The sequence below is a fragment of the Neovison vison genome, chromosome 1 (assembly GCF_020171115.1).
Source record: "Neovison vison isolate M4711 chromosome 1, ASM_NN_V1, whole genome shotgun sequence".
In the NCBI taxonomy this organism is placed as follows: Eukaryota; Metazoa; Chordata; class Mammalia; order Carnivora; family Mustelidae; genus Neogale; species Neogale vison.
The window spans coordinates 211,903,393-211,919,597 of NC_058091.1; the positions used below are offsets into that span (position 1 = coordinate 211,903,393).

The following is a 16,205-nucleotide window of genomic DNA, read 5'->3' on the forward strand; positions in this document are numbered from 1 at the left end:
GTGTTGTGACTGCAGCAAAAACCTGGTGTGTCTCAGACGTGGTGGGCAGCGTGGATGAGCCACGCCAGGGTCCCACACCTCCCACCGCTGAGCACTGCCCCGGCAGAGACTTGATCTTCGCCAGCTCACGTTGCAGACACCTGCACGTCCACACGGGCCTATCGTCCGCACGAGTAAATCCTGCTAGATGACAAAACAACTTGTTGAGCAGGTGGATAATGAAAGTAACTGACCTTAAATGTGTCCTATGCACATCGCTGTAATAGTGACGCAAGAAATCACTGAAAACACTGTGGGAGAATGGAAGCATTTTCTAGAAAACCCAGTAATGACCAGAATAGATCTATTGCATTTTTTGCATGCATTAAGTAACTATGCAGAATTGAGGTGAGTCCTTGAAGGAATATTCTCTAACTCACTTCCTCTAATCCTTTGATTTGAAATCATTCCCATCATTGAGGCCAAAGGTATTTGGGGCATCTGAACTGGATAATTTACTTTCTCCTCCATTTTCTCTTTACTTATTAGTTAGAAAGGTAGTCTTTTGCTTACCTAAGGGCAGGGGTAGGACTGCTTGTTCAAGTCACTTTTATTTTTTATTTACTATTTTTTAACCTCTTTTTTTTTTTCCTTAAAGTCATCTCCACACCCAGCATAAGGCCCAACACAGGGCTTTAACTCAGGACCCTGAGATCACAACTTGAGCTATGATCGAGAGATACTTAACCAACTGAGCCACCGGGGAGCCCCATTTATTCACTGTTTTTTAAATTAGCGTACCAGCATGCTCTAGTATATCTGTACTTTTCTCTTTTTCTTTTCTTTTTTATAAAGATTTTTATTTGTTTATTTCATAGACAGATCACAAGTAGGCAGAGGCAGGCAGAGAGAGAGAAAGAGGAGGGGGCAGGCTCCCTGCTGAGCAGAGAGCCCGACACGGAACTCGATCCCAGGACCCTGGGATCATAACCTGAGCCGAAGGCAGAGGCTTTAACCCACTGAGCCACCCAGGCACGCCCCGCCTTTCTTTTACTCTCTCTTTCTGACAGGGGGAGGGGTAGAGGGGGAGAGAGAGAGAGAGTCTCAAGCATGCTTCACACCGGGGCTCAAACTCACAACCCTGAGATCATGACCTGAATCAAAACCAAGAGTCAGAAGCCCAACTGACTGAGCCTCCCAGGCACCCCCAGGGTCTCTTACCTTTAAAGATGTTCACCTTTAATCCTCAGAGCTATTGATTTCTTCTTTTCCACTGAGATACTGAAAAAATTGTGTACTCATGAATTAGCTCCACTTCCTAACTTTCCGTTTGCCCTTCAGACTTCTCCACTCCAGCTTCAGCCCCACGGGCTCCACCAGAATTGCTCTCTCTGCGCTCACCAGTACCCTCCACGTCACCCATGCCAGGAGTATTTCGGAGTCCTCATCTGGGATGGCACACTCCTCAGGGGACCATCTGAGAATCCTCTTGTACATGAAAGAAAACCCAGCTCAAATTGTAGTAAACGAAGGAGTAAGTTTCTTGAATTGTTTTTTAAATAATTTGCTCCTCTCTACTTTTCTTCTCCCAGCATCAATCAGATATTAGATTAGCCGAATTAATCCTCTAATTATATTTTCTATTACTCGTCTCCTTAGCCTTTTCTTTGACTCAAAGTGTTCCTAGCCTCTACCGTGTAAACCTTGTATTGGATTTGCAATGTCAGCTGTCATGCTTTTTGTTTCTAAGTGTCATTCGCTGCTCTCAATATTTTTATTGTGATACATTCTTGTTTTATAGATGCAGTACTTCACTTTCTTTTTTCCCATTAGAAGTAAATTTTCTTCCTAATCTCTTGTCTGTTTTCCAAGAATTATCTTCTTTAGTTTTTTGGGTTTGTTTTTTGGTCTTCATTGTGTAGAGACTTCATTGTGATTCTAAGCAGCCTGTTCACATCTTATAGTGAAACCCTGGGGACTCTGGGGACTATGGATGGAAAGAGGCTGGCTGGCTGGTCGCTTTGGGATGCATTGATTGGGTTGGGAGGCCAGCTTTGTCATTTGGTAACTCTCCACTCTTCCCTACATGTGGTACCAACATGGCATGGTCTTTTCTCTACAGCCATTTAGTTTCTCCAGAGAGGGATCTTTCAGAGTCCTCTGAGAGGTGTAGATGCCAGCCCAGGCCCATCTCTGAATCAGGCAGGAAAAAGCAGCCCGGGGTCTTGGGGCTGTGAAGACAGATTGTAACTTAACCCTACAGTGTTCACCATTCCCCTTGGCCTCCTCTTGTACCTGCTCTTAGAGTCCCGTATCTTCTCTGGCTTGTTTATTCCAGAGAATGAATGTCTTGTGTCTTGGAGTGGGAAAGGGTGGGCCAGGGGATCTGTTGTTTCTGTTGGGAGACTTCTCACCACTCTCCTTTGCACCCTTATACCTCATCCCCTCTTTGCAGGGAACACAGTGCCTCCAGAGGCCAGGCCCCTCAGCACTTGGCACACTTGTCAGTACTCGCCGCAGACTCGCAGGTCAGCTCCCCCCACTGTTAAATCATTACTTCCTGTGCATCTTGCAGACACTGACATTTCTTGTCCATAACTTTTTCCTCTTTTGCTCTTTATTCCTTTACCGCCATGATGGGGATTTAGGAGGGAGTAGCAATAAAAGCACGTTTCAATCCATCATATTTAACTGAAAGTTCTTTGTTGGATTCTTTCTATTTTTGGATATTTTGTCTCTTCAGGATTGCATTTCTGCAGAACATCAGAAAATAGAAATCCTGTTTTTCACTTGTGCCCAATTCTTTCTACAAAAAAGTAAACATGAAGGTAAGGTATTTTTTCATTGTTAATATAAATGTTGCCTATTGCATCTTCATTTTGATGTGTGAATGAAATTATGTTCTAATTAATGAAGGAAATACATATGATCATCACTGCCTTTCAGGTTGTCCAGGAGCAATCTATTCTAATCTCTGATGTTCTTGCTTCTAAATTACTCTTGATCTTTGTGGTTCTTTCTGAGAAATTTTAGCATCATCTTTCAGGAGAATAATAATAGCTCACATTTACATATGTGCCAGGCAGTCTTCTATTTCATCCATGTAACAACCATATAAGTAGACATTGTCTCCATTTTACAGATGAACAAATTGAAGCACAGAGAAGTAATTTGTCCAAATTCACACAGCTCTATCAGATATCTCGTCCTTGCTGTTAAACACTATGCCATGCTATGCTGCAACATCTTTTTATTTAATGAACATTTTAAAACTCTTCCCATCAAATTCCTCAAGAAGGAAACTCACAATATTAAAACACCAAGGAGAGTTTCACACATACACAGACACAAAGACATACAGACACACAAAGCAAATTAAAAGGAGCAGAGAACAGTGTAGACCAGAAGTTCGAGATGAGTTGTTTTTTCCACTGGAGCACTAAATTTGCTCTGATTTCCTGGCAACTAATGAAATAAAGTGAAATGTTAGATTATATGGTTCTCATTGTTTTGTAGAGCAAGCATGCAAATTATTTTGCAGAGAAAAGTTTTTGGAACTGAATTCTAAAAGCAATTTCTAGAATTCTAATAAAAGAACTCTACATTAGCGGTTTTATTTTTTAAAGATTTTATTTATCTATTTGAGAGAGAGAAAGTACAAGTGGGAGGCAGAGGCAAAGGGACTTGGAGAGGGACAAGCGGACTCCCTGCTGAACAGAGAGCCCCACGTTGGGCTTGATCCCAGGACCCTGAGATCATGACCTGAGCGTAAGGCAGAGGCTTACCCCACTGAGCCACCCAGGCGTCCCCTATTTTGGCATTAAAAAAAAAAAAACTTTATTGTGAAATTTAACACTCAGAAAAATACATAAATATAAGCCCCACCTAACCACACCCTAGTCAGGAAATAGAAGTTTCAGAGCCTCAGAGAACACAAACATGACCATTAACATCAATTTTATGGCAATCATCACTTGGGTTTTTTTTTTGTTTTTATTTTTGTTTTTTAGTTTTATTACCTAAATACCCTGAACACTATAGTTTAGTTTTGCCCATTTTTAAACTTAATATGACTGGAATCATATATTATTCTTTTTGTCTTTTGTGGCTCAACTTTGTCCCTGAGATTCATGCAAACTGATTTGCATAGCTGTATTCATTTTTCTGTTCTCCAGTACCACATTTGAGGAATATACCACAGTTTGTACATTCATCTGTAGAGAGACATTTGGGTTATTCTGGTTGTTGGTTATGACAGAGAATGTTGCTCTAAGTATCCGTGTGTAGGTCTCCTGACTGAACAGTGCATATTCTAGCCACGTGTCACAGAGTGAGCACAGATCCAACTTTTGTAAATGATGCCTGGCAAGCTTCCAAGAGATTTGTACAACTGGTATACTACCACTAGTACTGTCTGGAAGTTCTTTTCTAAATTCTTGAGAACATGGGAAACGGTCAGTCTTTCAAATGGCTAACCATTCTTGAGCATGCATTGGTATCTTACTTTGGTGTAGTGTTCTCCTTATTGCTATTGAGGTAGACCATCTTTTGTGTGCAGGATCAGCCATTTGAATCTCTTCTATGAACCAACCGCCTACTCAAGGCTCACGCCCAGTTTTCTACTGCATGCTTTTCCTTGACTTCTCAGTTCTTAAACAATGATAGCTTTTATAAATTTAATTTTTACCTATTTGATACTAGTATAGAGAAATTCTGTTGATACTAAAGTACTGGATATTATCAAGCAATTCTTACTAAAGCTCTCTTCGTTCAATAGATATTTTTGGATTTTCTACATACATAACCATAATACCTGCCAAACATGTCATTTTTTCTTTCTTTCCATCCTTCACCTTTTCTTTTTCCTGCCTAACTGCAGTGTTAGTACCTCTGATACAGTGGTGAAAGGAAGTGGTGACAGAGGGAATCCTTGTCTTCACAGTCTCAAGAGGCGGCTCCATTGCCTTGTAGTGTATGAGACTTCTTTGTTTGCCACTAGGCAAGAGAACTATTGGAGGAATTTTTATGAACTTTTCACTGCATCAGGCTGAAAGTGATGCTTGTTACTGCTTCTTCCATTTCATTGGTCAGAACTGGTTATGGAGCTCTTCTAACTACAAGACTGCTCGCAGATTCAGGGGGAAAGCGCTGAATTATCTGATCAGCACGACTCTGATGGAGGATAAGGTGGAAGCTACTCAAGAAAGGGGGAGAAGTCCTCATGAGGAGATAACACCCCAGTGCAAACCTGAAGGACGATGTATTCGTTTCCTAGAACTGCTGTAACAAAGTACTACTGACAAGGGGGCTTCACCAAAAGAAATTTATTGTCTCACAGTCTCTGGATGCTAGAAGTCCAAAATCAAGGTATCAGCGGGATTGGTTCCTTCTGAGGACATTGAAGCATCTGTCCACGCCTCTCTCATCGCCTTGCCGATGACCATCTTTACTGTATGTCTTTCCACATTATCTTCCCTCTATGCACATTTGTGTCTAAATTATCCCACTTATAAAGATACTAGTCATAGTGGATTAGGGCCCACTCTAATGACCTTACTTCACTATTGCTGTCAAGACCCTATCTCCACATTCTGAGGGTTAGGACTTCAACATTAAGAACTTTGAGGACACAGATAAGTTGGTCATACTAAAAAAGAGAGGAAGAACAATTCTAGGAAGAGGACAGTTCACATAGGTCCTAAAAGATTATACATGTGCCTAGAGCTCAGTAAGCCATGGGCTGGTAGGAAGGGTCAAACCACATCCAGCTTTGTAGGCAGACCGTAAGATGACTTGAGATTTCATTCTAAGTGCAATGGAAAGCAACTGGAAGGTTCTGTACAGGAGAGAGATGTGATCTCATCACTTTGTGGGTAGGGAGTAAGTTGAAGAGACAAGTGTGTCATGGAAGGATCAGTTAGGAGGCCAGTACAGTAATCTAGGTGAGAGCTGAAGATTGTCTACTAAAGAGATAAGGGTAGTAAGGGACAGAGAAAGCAAAGGAAGGATCCAGATACAAAGTGGAGCTAGGCTTCATAGGACTTGTCAAAGAACTGGATGTAGATGGTGAAGGGGAGAAAGGCAGCAAGGAGAATCTGGAGGTTCCTAATTGCAGAACAGGATGATTGTGGAAGATGAGCAAATCTGGGTTTGATGGGCTGGGTCCAGGGCACCATTTTGGACATGTTATGTTTGAGATATGCATGCGGCATAGAAATGGAGAGACCATCAGGTAGTTGAATACATATAGCTCTAGAGTTCTGAAAAGAGGAACAGGCCAGAAAAAAAAAAACCCATCTGGGAATCATCGTAACACATCATTTAGAATCCATGGAAGAGTGAGACTAACCAGGAAGAGAGTTATGGAGAAAGTCTAGAAATTTTTAGAAATAGGTATTTATTTCTACATCCATGAAAGCCTAAGTATGAAGTCATCATAGCTTGTAGCAAAGGCATCGCTGGAGTTGGTGAGGTACTGTGTCTAGGTGTTGCCTTCTGATGATTCAACATAATGTCCTACCAGAGCTTAGAGAACATCACAAAAACTTATAGTTGACGTTAGAAAACTTTTCAGCAAGTGCTGGGACCCAGTGAACTTCTGGTTGTACTTTATGATGATCCTTGGAAGTTCTGACAGAAGAGGCAATAGAGTTAACAGTTTCAAAAACTGTGCAATTGACCTGTATACTTGCCAGGTAGGCCACCCTATTTCTGAAAAGAGGTAGGTCACAAATTAGCCTACATGGAAGACCAAATAATTTTAAGCAGATCTGAACTACTAGACACTTGCAATTTTACTTCAAAATCCTACAGGTTTTGGTCTTGAAGCATGAAAAACACGATTCTGGCCGACAACATGTTTAGACGTTGTCGCCAACTGGACTACTTCCACCATGGAAACATAGTATGGCTTTTTTTTTTAAAAATAAAGATTTTTATTTATTTACTTGACAGAGAGAGATCACAAGCAGGCAGAGAGGCAGGCAGAGAGAGAGAGGAGGAAGCAGGCTCCCTGCTGAGCAGAGAGCCAGACTTGGGGCTCGATCCCAGGACCCTGAGATCATGAACCGAGCCGAAGGCAGAGGCTTTAACCCACTGAGCCACTCAGGCGCCCCTCATAGTATGGCTTTTTTAAAATGTAATTTTGTATAAGATGATTTAACAATATGCCCACGTTCGCTACAGTAAGTTTCTTCTTGTCATCTTACTCTTCTCCCAAGTCACTTAATGGTGCTTATTTATTCTTCTGGCTTAAGTGTGCCACATACACAAAATTAAAAAAATTCAGAGTTAAGTTTTATTATTCTAAGTCTTTCCTAAGAAGTTTTAGGAGTAACTATATGATTGATTCCTGCCAGACTCCATCCTTTCCATTAAAAAAGGGTTACAAAAACATAAGGTTTCTTAGTTTGCCAGTCTTTCATCATTGATTACATACACAAAATGTCTATTGATGGAAGGTATTCAAGCACCCTTGAGGATGACTGTTTCTGTCATGACTGTTCCAACAGAAATTGGCCAGTGGGCTTAATTGCTGCTAAGGCTTTTCTTCAAAATCCATATTCATAGACTTGCAATGACTTGATTAAAGCATTTATTTATATATTTACTTATTTTTTATTAAAGCGTTATTTAGTATTACTCTTACATAAAGGGCCTCCAGATCAGGGGGAATTGGCCCATTACTGGGAATGTTGTTGCTCTAGAAGCATCTAAATAGAAATAAGTTGCTGATGGGGTGCCTGGATGGCTCAGTCAGTTGAATGTCTGTCTCTTGATTTCAGCTCAGGTCATGATCTCGGGGTCCTGGGATCAAGCCCTGTGTTGAGCGCTGTGCTCAGTGGGAAGTCGGCTTGAGGATTCTTTCTCCCTCTGCTTCTCCCCCAACTTGTGCAGCTTAGAGACATCACTGGAAGTGAAACAGGTAACTGTAGGCATATTGTGTGGGTATAGATGTTCCTATGACTCCTCTTGCAAAAACTGCGTAGTAGGGAACAAATTTCCTCCATCGACACTGCCTGTGAGCCCTGTGACTAACCATAATTACAGTCTGTAACTGACTTTATTTGAATTTACATCTTGCTGTCTTGGATACTTTGTTTTTAAACTTCTTGAAATTTTTTACTGAGTTTCTCTACCACATCTCAACACAGGAGACTCGGGTCTAGTTATAGCCTAGAACGAGCTCTTTTCAAGACAGTTTAATATTAAAGCTGAGCACTTGGACCTTACAGGGTTAAGAGTGAAGTTGAAGTTGCTGTGGGGAATGATGGAGGGGTTAAGCCAAAGCTGCAAACATGGTAGATGCCGTGGACAATTTAATACCTAAACCCTTTATTTTTTTCTGTGCCTCAAATGATTAGTAACATTTGTAGAATCGTGAAGGTTCCATCAGATTCTATAAATCCTCTTATAACTTTATTCCCCTATTTGCAGTGTTCTAAGGATGTTGACACACAGGGAGGGTCGTGTTTGCCCATATGCTTTCCAAATTAACACTCACTGGATGGAATTTAGATGGTGTTGACAGAAGAGAAGCATTTTAGGCAGATACCTGTGCAGGTGGAAAGGCATGAGATAAGCATATAAAATGGAGATACCAGAGCTAACAGCTTAGAATGGAGACCAGAGCCTGCTCAAAGAAAGCCTTGTATATTGGTGCATGGTGTCCCTAGCCAGTGTGGAGGCAGGAAGTCTAGCAGCATATTGACTGTATTGGAAGCCTGGCCACTGGAATTAGTGACAGGGATGAACATGAGACCAGAAAGATGCTTAATGGCCTGGCGCTATGGAGCCATTCTCAGCAACAGCCAAGAGTGGTTGGAGGGAGGCAAGGAGGGAAAGAAGTAGGAGGGAGCTGTGATTAGAGGACAGAACTTAGGGAGAACGAATGGGTCATCACCCTGTTAGACGTTAAGAAGTTGACAGACTGCCAACTTCAGAGAAATAAGAGAGCACACAATTGATTAACAAGAGGATCTTGTGAATGGGCATGATTACTAGTGGAGAGAGATCTGGAGAAAATGCTAACAGTAAGGAACAAAGTTTCTGATGAGCAACTAAGTTGTAGGGTCTCTGCAGAAAGGGTACGAATATAGTAACTTGGCAGAGGGACAGTGTGTTTCGGAAAGAAGATCAAACTTCACTATCAATAGCTGTCAGAATGTGATGGAATGTTGGTATTTTTAAAAAAAAAATTTTTAAATTATTTATTTATTTGACAGAGATCACAAGTAGTCAGAGAGGCAAGCAGAGAGAGAGGAGGAAGCAGGCTCCCTGCCGAGCAGAGAGCCCGATGCGGGGCTCGATCCCAGGACCCCGGGATCATGACCTGAGCCAAAGGCAGAGGCTTTAACCCACTGAGCCACTCAGGTGCCCCGGAATGTTGGTATTTCTGCATCAAAGAATTCTAAATGTCTCCCAAACAGCTCCCTGTAGCAAATTCAGGTTGAATCCATCCTGGATGAGGTTTTGATCCAGTTTATGGAATTCAGCAAGGCCAGCATGAATGACAGATGGAAAGGACTGAGGAATTCTATCAGGCCTAGAGATCCAGGAGATATTTTTGTTTTTTACCTGACTTAGTAAAGATGGCTAGTCCAACAGAGAGATTATCCAGGGAGGCTATTCTAAGCCAACCACACCCAACTTCATAAGGGATGCACCAGGTACTAGGATTCTTCTCAAGTACTGTGTTGAGAGATGTATTAATGGACCTAAGTTTAATTCAGAGAAGATACTGTGCCAGTTTGGCTAGATCTCCTCTTATTAAATCCATTCTCTATATTCTCGTAGAAAAACTATCCAGTAATCAAAGCCTCTGGCTAGTTTCAGATTTATTTGCAGAGGGAATACATGGAATTAATTTCTCCCTTGGGAGAACTGTCTCACTTCTTAATACAGAATCCTGGAACTGGCAAAGAATCAAATCCCACTGTGTTCAGCCCATCATTTTATAAATTATGGCTTGGGGAAGGAAGGAGGAAGGGAAGGAAGGAAGGAAGGAAGGAATCATTTAATACCAGGCTGTGAACATTCTTACGTAAGAACTAGATAGCCCCAGTAATAAAAAATCAGAAACAAAAATTCTGTTCTCTCAGAGAGCAAAAGTGACTTGAACTGCACAAGGAGAGATGGAACTGGTGGTCCCCTTACTTGGGGACTGAGCCGCACCTGGGATCTGCCCTTAAATGTATGCCTCTTGCATGTTGGGAGCTGTATCAAGTAAGCACTGGATAAGGGTATCGCTGCGTTCCGGTTAAGCTAGTCCCATGCTTAAGTGTAGAGCCAATAATCTCAAATTTAAATAGTCACAGATGGCTTGCTAAAATGAAAGGCATTTAAAGACCTTCCAAATTTTGAAAGTCAACATTGCCAAACTATGTGGATAGCTACACAGACAACATGTATAAGGCTTTTATTAGCATAAATTCGGCAACCGTTAAACTACTTCATTATAAATAGCAGTCAGGCAGAGGCCGAAGTACAGGGGTAGAGAGTCTCTGAAGCCTGTTCATCATGTTAGAGCAAATTCACAACTTGCTGTGCTCCTTCTCTTTGAAATGAAGTGACAATATTTACCACGAGTGCTATTTTAAACAAACAAAATGAAGTTTAACTCAATAAATATCTTTTATTAAAGAAAAAAAGGAATATTGTTAAGCACCAAAACTGCATGTTGTTACATTGCATGTACAAGAAGAGAAGGTGATTGCAGTACTTGCTGTACAAGTACTTACCTCTGAAGTCATGAGTGTAAAAAACATGAAAATACAAAGCAATACAATAATTACAATGCAGAAAAGTTGCACTACAGAGCAAAAGGCAACAGTCAAAACAATTATTGGAGATTTCAGAGTATTGCTATAAATGCCTGCTTAGTTTTTTCTTTGTACTTTTAATACTTTAGAATATTAATGGAGCATATTTAAGTATTGTAAATTTGCAAGAGTTGGCATTTACAATACACTGTGCACACTTCCGTTTAATGTACAGTGGTAAAGCCATCTTTAAAAGCCAAGCACAATGTGCTAGTGTTTTGCTTCTACCATTATAATATTGCACAAAGCTAGTAAATGGTGAATTGGTTTGCCATTGTAGTTTTCATTTAACCAGAAAGGCTAAAAAACATGTCAGTTTCAGTAGCCCTAATGGGCTTTAATCATGCAAATTATCTGTAGCCTTCAATTTTTCACAAACTATATATTGTGGTTTCACACTTGGCAAGACATACAGTACGAGAAACTCAATGAGACAGTGGGGATTCTGTCCAAGTCAAAGAAGTTGAAGTCACTGTCTGGGTGGTATTGTCTATCCCTCTAGGTTCATAACTGAAGAGAAAATGCCATCTTGTGATCATGAAGACTTCTTAAAACCAATATAATTAGTACTGGGAAAAGCTAGAATAACTTGTTACACTCTTGGATCGTTAACCATAGAACATGCAAGTTTAAAAAAAAAAAAAACAAAAACCCAGAACTTCCCTTGTTAAAATTCACCTCTATAACCAACACCCATATCTTTGTGTATACATCTAAAAATCACTTCCCACTGTCTTTCTTTCCTCTCCACCCTTAATTCCCCCAAATTGAGCCACCCTTAGTTATAAATGATTTTTTAAAAAACTAACAAAAAACTTTTCCTTAACTCTCAAAACAAATGACTGCTTTGAGTTTCAATGTGAAATAGCCTTGATGAAGTATTTATTATATGTCAACCTCCGAGGTATTTTCTGTACATGCACCTTACAGTGGCATAATAAAAGTGGGGAAGGGGAGAAACACTTATAAATTTGAATTCAATCAATTAAACCCCTCAAATACCAAGCTGTACATTTATGCTTGTGGGCAAAACAGAACATTTTAGAACGAACATATCTTCCAAATAACCCAATGGGCAAACACACCACATGTGCGCGTGCACACGCACACACAGGACCCCGATTTCTTCTCACCCTTAAAAAAAAAAACCCTCTGTTTACATACATGATAGCTTAGGCAGCAATATAAACTCATTTTGTAGGAAAAACTTTTAAATTAGACTATTTATAGAATAAAAAACACCATTGCTTCAATTTACAAAGCAATTAGGCAGAGATCCCTCTCTATGTGCTTTAACTAAAGAGCACTTTGCAGCAAAGTTCAGAAGTAACTACTGAATTGTTCAGCAGCACTAACTAAACGCAACATGCTTCAACAGTAAGGTGCTTCTTACCTCTTCCATCTGGAATACATCTTGCCTGTCAGTCCTCTAACACTAAGCATAGCTTTTCTCATATGCTAAGTAGAAATGTGAAATAAAATCTGCTTAAAATGCACATTTAACTTTATATTATCATTTAAATTCAGTGCAAGAATTAGGTAAAACTTGTTAAGGTTTCTGCTCTTATTATCAAACGGCTGCAAATTAACAATGCATCTGCCACAGTTTTTAAATGTTTTTACAGCTGTTCAAATACTTTCTTACAAATAGCCTGGAAATAATGTTATGCAATCTGAACTCCCTGATAAGGCCTTTAAGGAACCTCTTACTATAGAACTTGACAGATTGGTATCTGGTATTATTATGTGCGTAATAATTAAATTATAAAGGTTATTAAAAAAAAAAACAGAAAACAAACACCGACCACCCCAAGATCTTATATTTAGTGGAAGAAAAAACTTTCCTTAGGCTAAGACTAAACTGACTTAGGCATTAACTTAAATTTATACACAAATTCAATGAATGCAATTAAAAAATGGAATCTTAAGGAATGTATAAAATTAACTTTTGTTAATTGTACACTGGTCCCATTCCAAACAGAGGATGCTGCCCGTTCATTTTTGTTCCACTGATAGGAGTTTTAATTCTTAGTGCCTTCTATGGCCGAAGTATGCCTCAGAATTTAACACATTTTATGGCAAAGTGGTCATGCCATATGTTACCAAAAACTGCTGTACAGTTCAGCTTTGTAGAAACAAGGATTTTTGCCCCATTTTTACAGAGTAAATCAAAGTGCTGAAAACTCCCTGTGGTTTCACACAATGAGGAAAATCTCATATTCCCACTGTGTTAACTACTACACCTGATCAACATCATTTATAATTGCATCTAAATTTGTTAAAATGAACAACTAGGACAACTAGGGAATGATTGTTCTTAGGCCGCTCATAAACTCAAAACCTATAGACATACATCAGGTAAGGAAGGTAACTGCTCATCTTTTAAAAATCTTCTTTAGCCAGGTGTTTCGTCACAAAGCTACATCATAATACCACCCAGGTCTGAGATTAGGAATAACTTTCCTCTAAGTACTACACTGGTTATATACACAGCACTGTGACTAAGTGGGAGAACAATTTGAAAATGGCATTCAAGTGAGCAGTAACCTTAACCTTAAAATATCCTCAAGTTATCTATTTGTTTTCCTATTTAAAATATATTACGTCGAGGACTAGATTAGTAAACGGACTTCTAAAGGGATTCGGCACAAGCAAGCAGCTGTTTGTGGATTCTTTTGACAGAAAGGATACATTGAGATAAAACTCAAATATTTTAAACCATAGAAATAGTATGTGGGCAAGTTTGGAACTTAAAACATGTGGTCATCTATAAATACCATCCTAATTAAATATATTAAAATTTAATATTAAGGGCAAAGACACTGCTTTTTTTAAGGGCGGGGTGGTGGTGGTGGTGGTAATTTATGCTTACAAAACTGTTGGGTTCCAAAACTGCTTTAAAATTAACATGAGGAAAAAAAAAATTAACTTGAGGATTCAACTGGTAATCTCATCTTGGACAACTGGACTGTAGTTATTTGAAATTTAAACATTGTGAGAACTCCCAAGGTGGATGATCTGCAGTTAACTTGTAATTCTGTGGAGGCAGGAATTTGAATCTTAAGGATGGAAAATAGGTGTAGTAGAGAAAGTTTATTTAGCAGAGAATAAGCAGAGCTGGTTGTTAATGAGGCTTTGCTTTAACATACTCATCATTTCCAAGAGAGACAATTTTCATGAAGTGCCACAGTGGGATGTACACAGAGTTTCTTTCAGATGCACCCCTAAAGGATTCACAAGGGTCTGTACCCACTCCAGAGTACTGGAGTTACCAGAACATGGTTCTGGAAGACAAATTACAGTATCCATTTATAAGTGAGCCTGTCTTCTGATGGAATCCCAGCTGTAACTGGGGAACAAATTCCTAACAGATAAAAGTTCTAGTGCTTTTGCTGTTAATTTAAAATGTTAAGTTCTGTATTTTTCTAAATATCAATGAATGAAAAAACTTATTCATATGCATCCAAAGGCTTAAAATTGATACATGATTTTTTTAAGGTTTGTAAATTTGCTTAAGCATTTTTCTTCACCAAATTATATTAATCAAACCAATCATTGTTTTGGTTGAAAAGCACTCTTCAATGTTTTACTGAAGGAAATGAGGAAAATTCCTCATCCACCTCTCCCACTGTGGGATAAAGACTGAGTCTCTATATTAGATATATATTTTAATCTTCCAAGATATAGGAATAACATAAGAAGAAAACTAATGTATTGTGGAAAAAACTGTGCAAAAGTTCCTACTCTCGTCAATAAACAGAAATTTTTCTCCATAATTATTCTAAAGGAAATACATCTTAAAGTGACAAAGGTGTAAGCATTTTTTTCTCTCTTCTAAAAAACCAATTCATATACATTGGAGGGCTTTTACTCTGGGACTGCTTTCTGGGTCGAGGACAGAGAAATGCCTCAGAAGAAATAAAAGTTCTTTTTGGTACATCAGTCCTTACTTAACTCCCTTCATATAAAGGCCAAAATCTGTCTGATGCAGAATTACACTCTACAGAATACTGTAGACTGGGTCCAACATATCTACCTTCATTCAAGCCCACAACACTCCTGCTGAGAATTCATAATGGCTCCATTCATATAAATGCGTCCTTCAGGACTCCTTATAGCAAAATCAGCACCTAGAACTACATACATAGGTTTTAAAAGGTCTACTGACAAAGGTCCTCTCCCCAAGTTCCACTCAAAACATGTGAAGATAGTGAAATGCCAGCCAAGGAGGCTTTTCTGCCTGTCTACTTTCTGCATATCTGTAGAGTGCACTTCACTGTGGAGCATAAAAAGAAAAACTTAAATGGTGCATGTTAAACAGACGAGATCTGCATCCCTATTACCGAATCCTCATTTCTGATTCTCAATAGGAAAGTCACGTTGAATTACACTAATCAAGCAATCGTTCAAACAAAAGGACTAAAAATAATCTGAATTATCAAGTTACAAAGTATTGCTTTTCATAAACAAAGCTGCACATGAAATTCAAACTATTATAAATTCACAATTATGAAGAGCTATTTAAAAGCATGGAAATTTTTACTTCAAAACCTTACAAAGTGAGTATGTGGTCTTTTAAAAATATGCATGTTTAATGTATCATGTTGTGGTAAACACATTAAGTGTATCTCCATGGTTATGTATCTTTTCAGATGTTGAACATCTTTATGAAAATTCCTTTGGAGATGAGTAATGTGGAAATTTTCAGTGCATTTCCATCTGATTCTTTCCAATTCCTGTCCTATAGCTATCATGATAAACTTCTTTTTCAGAGTGTCGCACTATTTATACAAGCTGATATAGAAGAAGCTCTGTGTTTTCAAGCAGAGGACTATTCAGTGCACTTAAAGATGGATTTCAAAGCAGTCCCAACACAGCTCACAGTAGATCTCTGTCAACCCAGTGTTTTTCCAACTCAGAGCGACCCCTAGCTTGACTGGCCACTACAAGGATGAACATGGGTGGACAGGAGGGGAAGGTGCTTAAAAAACCAGGCATCTCTGGAAGGCCTTTTCTTCATTGCATTGGGAGCACTGCACATCTAAACCTCATGTTACCCACCAAATACTGGACTGACTGCAAAAGTGGTAACTTGCCAATTGTGCTTCCATTTTTTTCATACCACTGAGCCAACACACTTTGCATCTTGTGGAATCCAGTTGGGGAAATCACACATTAAACTTTTGTTTTCCAAAAACAAATCTTTGATCTTTAACTGCAGGTGTTTTTTTCTTTCTGTTGAGTCACCTGTTCACAAATAAAGAAAAATAGTGTATTAAAAAAATATTGACTTATTAAAGACAGTGTGGTCTTTTATTTATTTATTTATTTTTAAAGATTTTATTTATTTATTTGACAGACAGAGATCATAAGCAGGCAGAGAGAGAGGAAGGGAAGCAGGTTCCC

At 39.2% G+C, this 16,205-nt stretch overlaps 1 protein-coding gene across 2 annotated transcripts in view; it reads right to left on the reverse strand.

Annotated features, from left to right (window-relative positions):
- Positions 1–1,151: 1,151 nt before the first annotated feature.
- Positions 1,152–16,205, reverse strand: part of JMY (junction mediating and regulatory protein, p53 cofactor) — a 116,888-nt gene continuing 101,834 nt past the window's right edge. Inside the window, exon 11 of one of the 2 annotated variants that reach the window (XM_044266477.1) lies at positions 1,152–2,785. The gene's annotated coding sequence lies outside the window, so the exon portion shown is untranslated. Of the gene's footprint in view, positions 2,786–10,587; positions 16,047–16,205 lie in introns of those variants that run through there. The other variant, XM_044266469.1, reaches the window with a different exon arrangement.